Source organism: Manis pentadactyla, chromosome 18 (assembly GCF_030020395.1).
Source record: "Manis pentadactyla isolate mManPen7 chromosome 18, mManPen7.hap1, whole genome shotgun sequence".
Taxonomy (NCBI): Eukaryota; Metazoa; Chordata; class Mammalia; order Pholidota; family Manidae; genus Manis; species Manis pentadactyla.
The window spans coordinates 17,219,397-17,229,388 of NC_080036.1; the positions used below are offsets into that span (position 1 = coordinate 17,219,397).

The 9,992-nt window shown below is 46.8% G+C and overlaps 1 protein-coding gene across 13 annotated transcripts in view; it reads right to left on the bottom strand.

Moving 5' to 3' along the window:
• Window positions 1-1,866, bottom strand: part of MEF2A (myocyte enhancer factor 2A) — a 156,742-nt gene extending 154,876 nt beyond the window's left edge. For 2 of the 13 annotated variants that reach the window (XM_036878745.2, XM_036878737.2), the window contains exon 1: window positions 1,190-1,370. The gene's annotated coding sequence lies outside the window, so the exon portion shown is untranslated. Of the gene's footprint in view, window positions 1-567; window positions 879-1,189; window positions 1,374-1,616 lie in introns of those variants that run through there. The other 11 variants (XM_036878735.2, XM_057494731.1, XM_036878741.2 and 8 more) reach the window with 8 other exon arrangements.
• Window positions 1,867-9,992: the final 8,126 nt, after the last annotated feature.

A 9,992-nucleotide genomic window follows, 5' to 3' on the forward strand; every position in this document is an offset into this window, starting at 1 on the left:
ATATATATATATATATATATATAGTAAACATACCACAGCAGGCCTTCCTAACAGCACATTTACTGGAATCTCAACTTCGTTGTAAACTAAAATGCAGGTTAACACGATGTTGCTATTCTTTAATATACACACGGTTCCCTATTGGACCATGACGAAGGCTCGTTTCCTATCTCAGCAATCACACTTCAGGTCGGAAGAACATTTTTATAGTTATACTTTCACAAGGGGGTAAAAAATTGCTTTTCTGATTCAAAACGGCTCACTTTTTCCAAACTTGTTTGCACACTCTCTCCTACTAATTTAATCGTCACTGTTCAAAGACCGATGACACCGAACTAAAAGGTAAAGTTTCTATCTCACAAATCGTTCCTGCGAGCCGGGATCTACTGGCAGGCAGCGGGTAGCGAGCGGTTCCCTCTGCACACCCGCCTTCCCCGCGACGTCTCCTTGCACCGCCGGCCGGCCGCAGCCCGCAGGTGCCCGCGGCCCAGGCCACCTCCCGGGCTGGCCCCAAACCCACGCGGCCCCCGACATCTACACACGCACACACGGAGAGCTCGGACCTACGTGTTCCGTCCGGTTACACCAACCGTCTCCAAACCAGAAGTGGGGGGAACTTCTTTCCAACAAACAGCACGCCCCCCGCACTGGCGGTCAATCCCTTCAAGGAGACCGTGGCTTCGGAGGGCGAGGAGGAGAAAAGGGCTCTCGGGCGTTCAGCCCTGGAGAGGCTCCGGGGCCCCGGGGAACTCCTTCAACTTTCAAGAAAGCGACGTCCCCCACCGACCCCAGCCCCAGACGCGGCGTGCGCACAGGGAGGTTCCTAGCGCCGAGCCCGCGAAGCCGAGCCTCCCTCCGTCGCGCTGCGGAGCCCCGTCAGACCCGGGCCCGCCCTCGGGACACCCCGCCCCCACCTCCGCGGGCGCCTCGCCCCTCGGCGCCGACCCCGACGCGACACCCCTCGGCGCCCGCCGCGCCCCACCCGTCCCGCCACCGCGCGCCCGCGACCCCGGCCCCCTGCCAGCCGGACGCCGCCCTGTCCAGGCGTCTCCGGAGCCCCGCGGGCACCCCTCCTCGGCCGTGCCCCCCGCCCCAGCGCCCCTTAGCCCCTACCCGGCCCCTCGCCGAGACACCGCCCCACTGTCACCGCCAGCCCCGCGGATGGAACCCTGCCGGCCGCGGCCCTCACCGTGGTCTCCGGCGCAGCTGGCGGGCGCACACTCGCTGCAGCCCGGGCCCGCCACCAGCGCTCCGCGCCGCCCGGAGCCGCCTCCTTCAGCCCGGGACTCGCCGGGACATCCGCGCACGGATCCCCACACCGGGGCTATTTTTAGGAGACAGGCCCCGGCCAGACCGGAACTCGTTCCTGTCGGCGCGCGTGCGCACTTCGTCAGCGTACCTCAGTGTCCCTCCGCCATCCTCGCCTCTCCTCCCTCCCTTCCCTTGGTTCCCTCCCTTCCCTTGGTTCCCTCTCTCTCTTTTCTCCCATAAGGTTTCTTTCGAGAGCTGATGTATTATCTTGGGGGAAATTCGAAGTTGGGGGTCCTAGAGTACTTGGAATGCGAAAGACAAGAGTGCGAGCAAAGAGACTCACGCTGTTTGGAAGCGAGACCTACCCCACAAGGACGTGAGGGGCGGACTATGTTTTTACGGGTGGGTGAGGAGACAGATCACCCGGCACAGGAAGGAGATGACGGCGGTTTGGCGCCGGAGCCACCGGCTGGAACCCGCTTCCCTCTGAAGGACCCTGTTCTCCTGGAAGGGATACTAGTCACTTGATGAGGGACTGGGCGCCTCCCAGGGTGGGGCGGCCCGCAACGTCGCGCCCTGCAGCGCCCGCCGCCCCCGCCGCTGCCTCCCTGACCATCCCGCGGAGCCGACAGCGGCTGCAGTGACGGGGCGCGTGGCAAATCGCCGCGCGTGGCCGCCGGCTCCAGCCAACCCCGGGCGCTGGGGGCGGGGCTCCCGGGGGCGGGGCCGGGGTTCCTGGGCCCGAGGTCAGCAGTCGCTCCAGGCCGGTGCCAGGCGGCGTCCTTCGGGACGTCCCAGACACCCGGTGCCGGGCTCTTGGGGCCGCGGCCTGGCCCCCGCCCTCGGGGCACACCTGCTCCCCCAGACCTCCGCTGGCCCGCGCCCTCGTCCGCACTGTGGTCAGGGACGTACCTGCGCTCGCGCCGGGACCGCAGCCGGGTCGCCCTCACAGGCCAAGCCCAATGGACCCCGGCCCCTGCGCGCAGCGGCCGTCCGAACCCGGGCCTGGAGAGGGTAGGGCGACCCCTTTCAGGCTGGCCAGCCAAGCTCTCCCCACGTCCCAGAACAGCGCTCCTGATCTTTGCTGCTAGTAATAGCTAATTACTAATAGCCATAGCTAGTATGCCTTGAGCGCTGAACTATGTATGTGCTGAACATTTTGCATATGCTAGATTTATGATTTCCTTACAACATCCCCAAGATGTAGATTCAGTTTCTATTCCCATTTTACAGAATAGGAAAGGGAAGCTGAGCTCTAGAGTGACCTTATGAGGTCACAGAACTTAAGAGGAGGGCATCGGGGTCTTGAACTCCGAACTACTCTCATGCTCCCTTTTCTGAGAGAGGTGCGAAGGAGATGTGCTTGGATAGCCTTTCTGTTCTGTCGTGTCATTGGTTTTGTCACAGGGGGTCATTAGGTGAGCCATTGCTGCCCCTTGCATCCTGAAGGCTGCTGCTCTCTGGAGAGTTTCAAGGGCCATATTGCCTGCATCTGTACCCAGAGGTGCCTATGCAACAGACACAAAGCCAAATCATGATTTTCATTTGAAGATGAAAAATTCAGCACCGCAGTACTTAAAAACAAAGCGATTGGGGTGGGTGAGCAGATGTGCGAGGCTGTGGGCAGAGGAACTGGGAAGTTACAAAGGAAGCTGGAGGCTCACAGGCTTCCTCCCTCAAGGACCAGGCAATGTACTGGGAAGAATGCAACACAAAGGCGGCACATAAACACCAGCCACTAGAAAATAAACCTGGAGTTCTGCTCAGAGCCCCACAATATCCGTGTTTAGAGAAACCAGCAGCAGGGACTGTAGGGAGGTTTTTAAAACATTAAAATTGTGTAAATCAGCCAGCCATATAAAAAGGCTTGCTTTTTAACCTGCCCAAAGCTGCAAAGCCAGCTGCATTTGGCTCCTCTGTTCCAGAAAAACAGAAGAGTTTGAAACTTTTCCTTCAAACACTAGAGTCTGAGGTAGGAGGGACAGTGAGCAATGGTTCCCGTATTCCCACCTGCCTCTCACCCTGGCAGAAGAGGGGCAATGAGAACAGACTGTTACCAAAGAGGTTTTCACACTCTCATTGCTTTACCCCATCTCCCACCCTTCAAGAAGCTGACCCTCCTGGGACACAGACTCAGCTCAGATTGTCCACCCCCTTCCCGTTCAAATACTATTGGTCACTCCAGAACACCAGGCAGAGAACTTGGTTGTAAATCCAGCCAAAGCAGAAATGAAAAGAATGTTTGTATCACCTAAGAGTCCTCTATTCTCATCCCCCACTGCATGTCAAAGCCCTTGTCTAAGAATTTTGGGGAGTGGAAAGAAGAGGATGAGAAGAATTCTGGAAGAAAGAATAAGTTTAAAAATTTTAGAGCACAGCTATTGAAAAATACATTGGCAAAGCATCATGGATTTTTGTAACTAACATAACCAATTTTAGGAAATCATCAGATCCCCTGTTCAGGTTTTGAAAGCACGTGCCTAAAGTCCAGTATCAACAGCAACTCCCAGCACCCAGCTTGGCAAGGACCATGTGCAGAGAGCACTTACGTGTGCCATTGGCTTGGGGGGAACTTCTCGGAATCAGTATTCGTCACTCCTCCAACTCTTTCTGGCCTTCTTAAAGCACTCAGGTGTGCAGTAGGTCTGAAGTGAAGGGCTCAGCATTGTAGTAGGCTCTGTGATACAGAGGTGAGAAAGAACAGCCTTATGGGGGAGATTTATCTTGAAACACAAGCCAGCCTGATAACCACCAAGAGAGGAATTCCCTGCAGCACTAGAAAAGCACAGAAGATAAGGACCTAACACAGTCCCACAGTGAATACAGAAAGCTGCTGAGAAGAATGAAAAAGGGGCCCTCTTGTTATGTCTTGGTCTGAAGAATAAAACCCAAGCTCCCTAGGAGTCAGGGATCCTGACTACCTGGCCAGCCTCACCCTTATGCCTTCCTGCCACACACCTCACCTTCCCCATTCAGAAATCTGCAGTTTTTCTGCACATACCAGGCTATTTCCTCCTATCTATGTGCACTTCTCTCCTAGAATAAACTTCTTTATATCCATCAAGCCTTCACCAAGGCATCATTTTCTCTAAGAGCCCTTCTTTAACATAGCACCTAATTGAAGTGTAAGTACTTCTTTATGTGTGTCTGTCTCCTCCCCTTTGGAGAGCTAACACCTTGAAGATGAGAAGATAAGAACTGTGATTCACTTATTGATCTGCAGTGTCTAACACAGTGCTTGACAGGTAGTGGACAAATAAATATTCCTTGGATATTTATACACAGCCTTTAGGCAGAGCAACTGCTGTGTGCAGGGCCCCCTGGAGTGTGGCTTGAGAGAGAAACCACATCTGGTGTCGTGTGCCTGGAGTCTGGGGTCTGGATCAAGTACTGAAGTGTGGTGGGAGATGAGGCTGGAAGAGGGGTCAGGAGTGAGACCATGTGCAGCCTTAGCCAGGCCATTTGGAATTCTTTCTGAAAGCAATGGGAGACACTAACAGGTTTCAAGCAGCTGAACAACTTGATTTATTTGGTATTTTAGAAGAATCACTTAGGACAGTAGTTGGAGGTGGGTGGGAGGGAGCAAGACTGGAAGCAGGACCACCAGTTAGGAGGCGTTGATGGTGTAGCCAACACTGTCAGAGCACCCCACCCCTTCCCATCCCCAGACATCTCTGTAGACTGTCCCTGCACAAGTTAATGGCTTCCCAAGTGTCTCTGTTGTGGGCACACACTGGCCCCAGGAGAGGGCCAAGGTCAGTAAATAAATACCCTAGCTTCCTCTCACCCCAGAAAGACAGTTCTGTGGTATGTTCCCTAAAGTCTCTTTTGGGGCACTGTCCCAGTGGATTGGGCCCCAGCTGTCCTCAGTGGTGATCCACTCATTAACACGCTTTTCATTGTCTCTCCTCACTTCCCTACTCCCTCAGAGCCCTCGCTGGGATCACCTCCCAAATAAACTACCTGCATCAAAATCCTTATTTTGGGGTCTACTTTTCAAGGGACCCACTTAAGAGAAGCAGTAACTGAGAAAAGAAAGGAGGACCTAAGTGAAGACAGTTGCCTGATGATAAAGCGAGAGCAGGAGCAAAGCCTAGAAATGGCTAGAAGTAGAACTGACCTGCTTGCTGACCCATTGAATCTGGGGTTAGGGAAGACAGAGGAGTCTCAGTTTCCACTCGGGTTTCTGGCTTGGATTCCTGGGTGAATAAAAGCAGTGTCATTTAAGTGGAGACACAAAAGGGAAATGAGATTGAGGGAGCTGGACAAAGGGAATATGATGAGTTCCATTCTGCTCATGTTGAATTTATAATGCCTGTGGGACAGAATATTCTTAGCTTCGTGGGGTTGGAGGAAGTTACAACTAGGTGAGATTGGGCTCATGGGGGAGGTCTTCCTGGAGGAGGAGAAATTTAAGCAGAATTTTGAAGCTGAAGTATATGAACTGGAGAAAAAGGGAAATAAATTAGGGAGTAGAAGAATGATAATGAGAGGGAAAAATAGTAAATAAAAGGATTCATAGAGGAAAAAACATTTATCAGTACCAGGGAAAATAAAAAGAGCCTCAAAGGGGTTTTAATTTGTGAGCTGCTTGAAGATAGGTGATATGCCACGTTTAATCTTGCATCCCTAATGCTTACACAAAGTTGATATTTGTTAAATGTGGTGTAAACCAAGCAAAGTGTCTCAATAAATATTTTTCATGATGTCTCAGTCCTGTACGAGTATAAGTAATTAAAAATTGAAGGTTTTAAATGTTAGCCAAAATTAGCAAATGCTCCTAATTTAACTTTGTATAAGGACTTGAGTCTTACTGAAAAATATCACATGTAAGATAAACTGCATCTTACTTGTGAATTTACTTACTTTACTTGTAAATTTTACTTGTAAATCTAACATAGGATCTAATGACTTGTAAATATTTCAGACAACCAAAATTCCACATTTTAAATTAAACCTAAAGATAAAAACAGAATCTACACTGTATATCACAAGTTCTTTCGAGTTAAAATCACTAATGTGTGCAAAGACAAGAGACAATTTGTATGTTCCTTTTCTATTGCAAGTTCCATGATAAACAGCAAGCTCTAAATGCCATTTATAATAACAAAGAAGTAGGACTCCTTGAAGAAATGCTTGATTCCACTACTGGGGAAGGTAAAAAAACCTAGATAAACCTATGATACCAGACAGAAGGAAGTGCTCAAACATGACAGGGGTATGTCAAAGGTACTTAGGAACCAACCTGAAAGAGCTACCAACAGCCAAAGCTGGAGCCATTTGAGCCACAAACTAAATATTGCTAGTATTATATTATGACCTACAGAATAAAATTGACTTCCATGAGCCCATACTGAAATAAATAAATAAATAAACAAACAGGTAAATGAGAGGGGAAGTACAGATCCTGCCTGCAGGAGGATTCCCATTAAAAAATATAGGAGAAATTAGAGCAATACAAAACCACCATTAGGCAAACACCACAGGTAATAACTGTTGCCACCAATGGATGCAAAAATCAATGAGTAAAAGAATGAGTAACAAGATACTTGCTTGGTCTGAAAGCACTTCCCTACAAGGTACTTATTAATTACAAACAGAAAAAGAGTAACTTTAGAAAAAGCTAGCAGACCCCACCTTTATCAGTACAAGGCTGACATCACTCATGTATCCTGTGATATGATGGCACATCCCTTCTTTGCTATTCCTGCCAAAAATGTATAACCTGGATCTAATCATGAAAGAATATCAGACAAACACAAACTGAGGGACATTCTGCAAAATACCTGACCAGTGTTATTCAAAAGGGCCAAGGACATGGAAAGCAGGGAAAAACTGAGAAACTGTCACAAATTGGAGGACACCAAGAAGACATAGCAGCTGCATGCAATATGGGTCCCGGATTGGATCTTGGTGCAGAAAAGAAAAGTTAGTGAAAAAACCAGAGTAATTCAAAGAAGGCTATAGTTTTGTTAGTGGTGTCATTTATTTATTTAATCACTTATTTTTTTTTATTATTAATTTCCTGGTTTGGATAATCAAACTATCCTTATATAAGATAACATTCAAGGAAGCAAGGTGAGTTCTCTGTGCTATGTCTGCCATTTTTGGTAAGTCTAAAACTATTTCAAGATAAAAAAATGTTTAAGTGATAAAATATTTTAGTATTCTATAATTTACTCAACTTACCAATATACCCTCGTATGGAATTCATATAACTGGTATAAAACATTTTTATAAGACCTTATAATAGTAAATTGAACTTCAAATTTGGAAATGTTAAAATTATTGGTAAAATGTTTATTGTTTTGAGATGGCCAATGTTCAGAACTGGGAGGAAAAAACACACAAAAAATAAAATGTTCCCAATTACTACACAAAGCAATAGGGTCCATGTCTGCTATGTGGCTATTCCTAAACATCAGAAAGTAACAGACACACATACACACACACACACACACACACACACACGTAACTTCTAACTTTGTCTGTTACATCTTTTTAGGCATTAAAAATGTTTTCACTTTTATTTGAATATCACATGGGCTTTTATTCTTGAATGCCTGATGATGAAAAGGATGAATTCAGTTCTCAAAGAAGGGAATAAAAGACCTTTCCTTTGCTCAGTTTATATTCTTATGTGTCAGTGTCTACATAAAGATTAAATAAACTTTAAAAATTTAAGAAATGGAATCTTTGACAGCTGGATGTTTTATGCAATCAAACTTCAAATAAGTCTTTCAATTTCTATTATATGTTGTCACTTTGTTATATTGTATTTTTTCTTCTGCATGGTTTATTCAGACTTTGTGATTCTCTCCACAACCAACAATACATTCATGTGTCTATTATTGTCATTCCAGACCTTCAATTTATTTTCTTTCCACTTTTTGTATGCTATCCAAAAAGGGACCCTATGTCACATGTACCCCCCAATATCCTACCCACGTCTACCCCTTGCAAATGAGACCATGATCTCTCTCTACTGTCCTCTTTGGCTATGTGTTTTTGCCATAGATATTTCTTCTAAAGGCTGGAACTGTCCTTCATCCCCACCTCCTCGCAATAATTTATTTGAAAATGCATACCAAGCATTATCAAACTTGATATGTCTCCATATCAAACTCCACCATGTCTATTAGGATGTCCATTCAGTCCCATTCTGGGCACATGGGTGGCTCAAGACCTCATAGAAAGAAAGGTCAGTTCTTTCTGCGATAGCCACACTGTACAAAGCATGCCCAAATTGCAGCTTATGATCTAAAAAGGATTTTTATTTGTTAGAATTTTAGAATGTTGAAATTTGAGACAAATCTAGGTATTTTTGAAAATGTAAGACCACAAATTTTGGAGTCAAATGGCCCTTTGTTTAAATCACAGCTCTACCATTTCCCAGGTGGGTGTGTAACTTTGGGCAAGTTTCTCAACCCCTCCAAACCTCAATTCATCTACATATAAAATGATAGTAATTCTTACTCAAGGTTATTTTGAGGATTAAATGATTTGCATGAAGCACCTACATAATCTATATGTACCTACCTTGTAGTAGCTACATGTGTGGTTGTTCATTGGTTCACTTTACAAAATTCTATTAACCCCTTGCCGTGTGTCAAGCATGACTCTAAGCATTGGGACCACCATGAAGATCCATGTTCTCATGAAGTTTACAGTCATGTAGACAAACAATAAAAATGCATATAAACAAAACAGTGTCAGATGATAATAGGGCTGTGATGAAAATCCCACCAGATCATAAGCTGGAGAGATTAAGTAGGTACCTTAGCTAGGCGTTAGGGAAGGCTTCTTAGAAGCAGTGACATTGAAGCTGGATGACAAAGGAGCTGGACAAATGACGACCTGGGGAGAGTGTCTCAGGCAGAGAGAAGAACAAAGACCCTGAGATGAGTCTGAGCTTATTTTGTTCAAAAAACAGAAAGGGGGCAAGCATGGCTGGAGTAAGGTTGGAGGGCTCAGGTGATTTTTACACAGGTGAAGGGTTGTTTTTATGGTGTGGTGGAATAATAATGAAAAAGCAATAGACTAAATTGCCAGCATGTTAGTACCAATCGCTCCCTTCTGGTTCTAAAGGGGCAAGCAAGGCAACGTCTGTCTGCCTATTAGTCAGTGGTTTCTTAGCTGCAAGTGACAGGAACCCAAGTCAAACCAACTTAGACCAAAAACTAAAAGAGGGAGAACTTATTGGCTTGTTTGACTGAAGGATTAAGGGGTATTTCTAACCCTGGCATTGCTGGATTGGAAGTTATAAGCATATCCGCCATTCTCTCCCTTTCTCTCTCTCTCACATTTACCCTGATCTGTGCCCCAGAATTCATATGTTAAAACCTAATCCCCAATGTCATGGTGTTAGGAAGTAGGCCCTTTGGGAGGTAATTAGATCATGAGGGCAGGGCCCTCATGAATGGGATTAGTGCCCTTATAAAAGAGCCACAGAGAGCTCCCTCAGCCCTTCTGCCTGCAAGCACACAGTGAAAAGATGGCTCTCAGGGAACCAGCCAGCAGGCTCCACACACTGAATCTGCTGTTGCCTTAACCCTGGAATTTCCAAGTCCCCAGAACTGTGAGAAATAAATTTTCTTGTTTATGAGCCACCCAGTCTGTGGTATTTTATTATAGCAGCCTGAACAGATGAAGGTTATTTCCAACAAGAAAGAGCTTTCTTTACATTTTTATTAGGAAAGTCCTAAAGGTGAGCCTGGCCTGGGTCACATGGCTCACTCTGA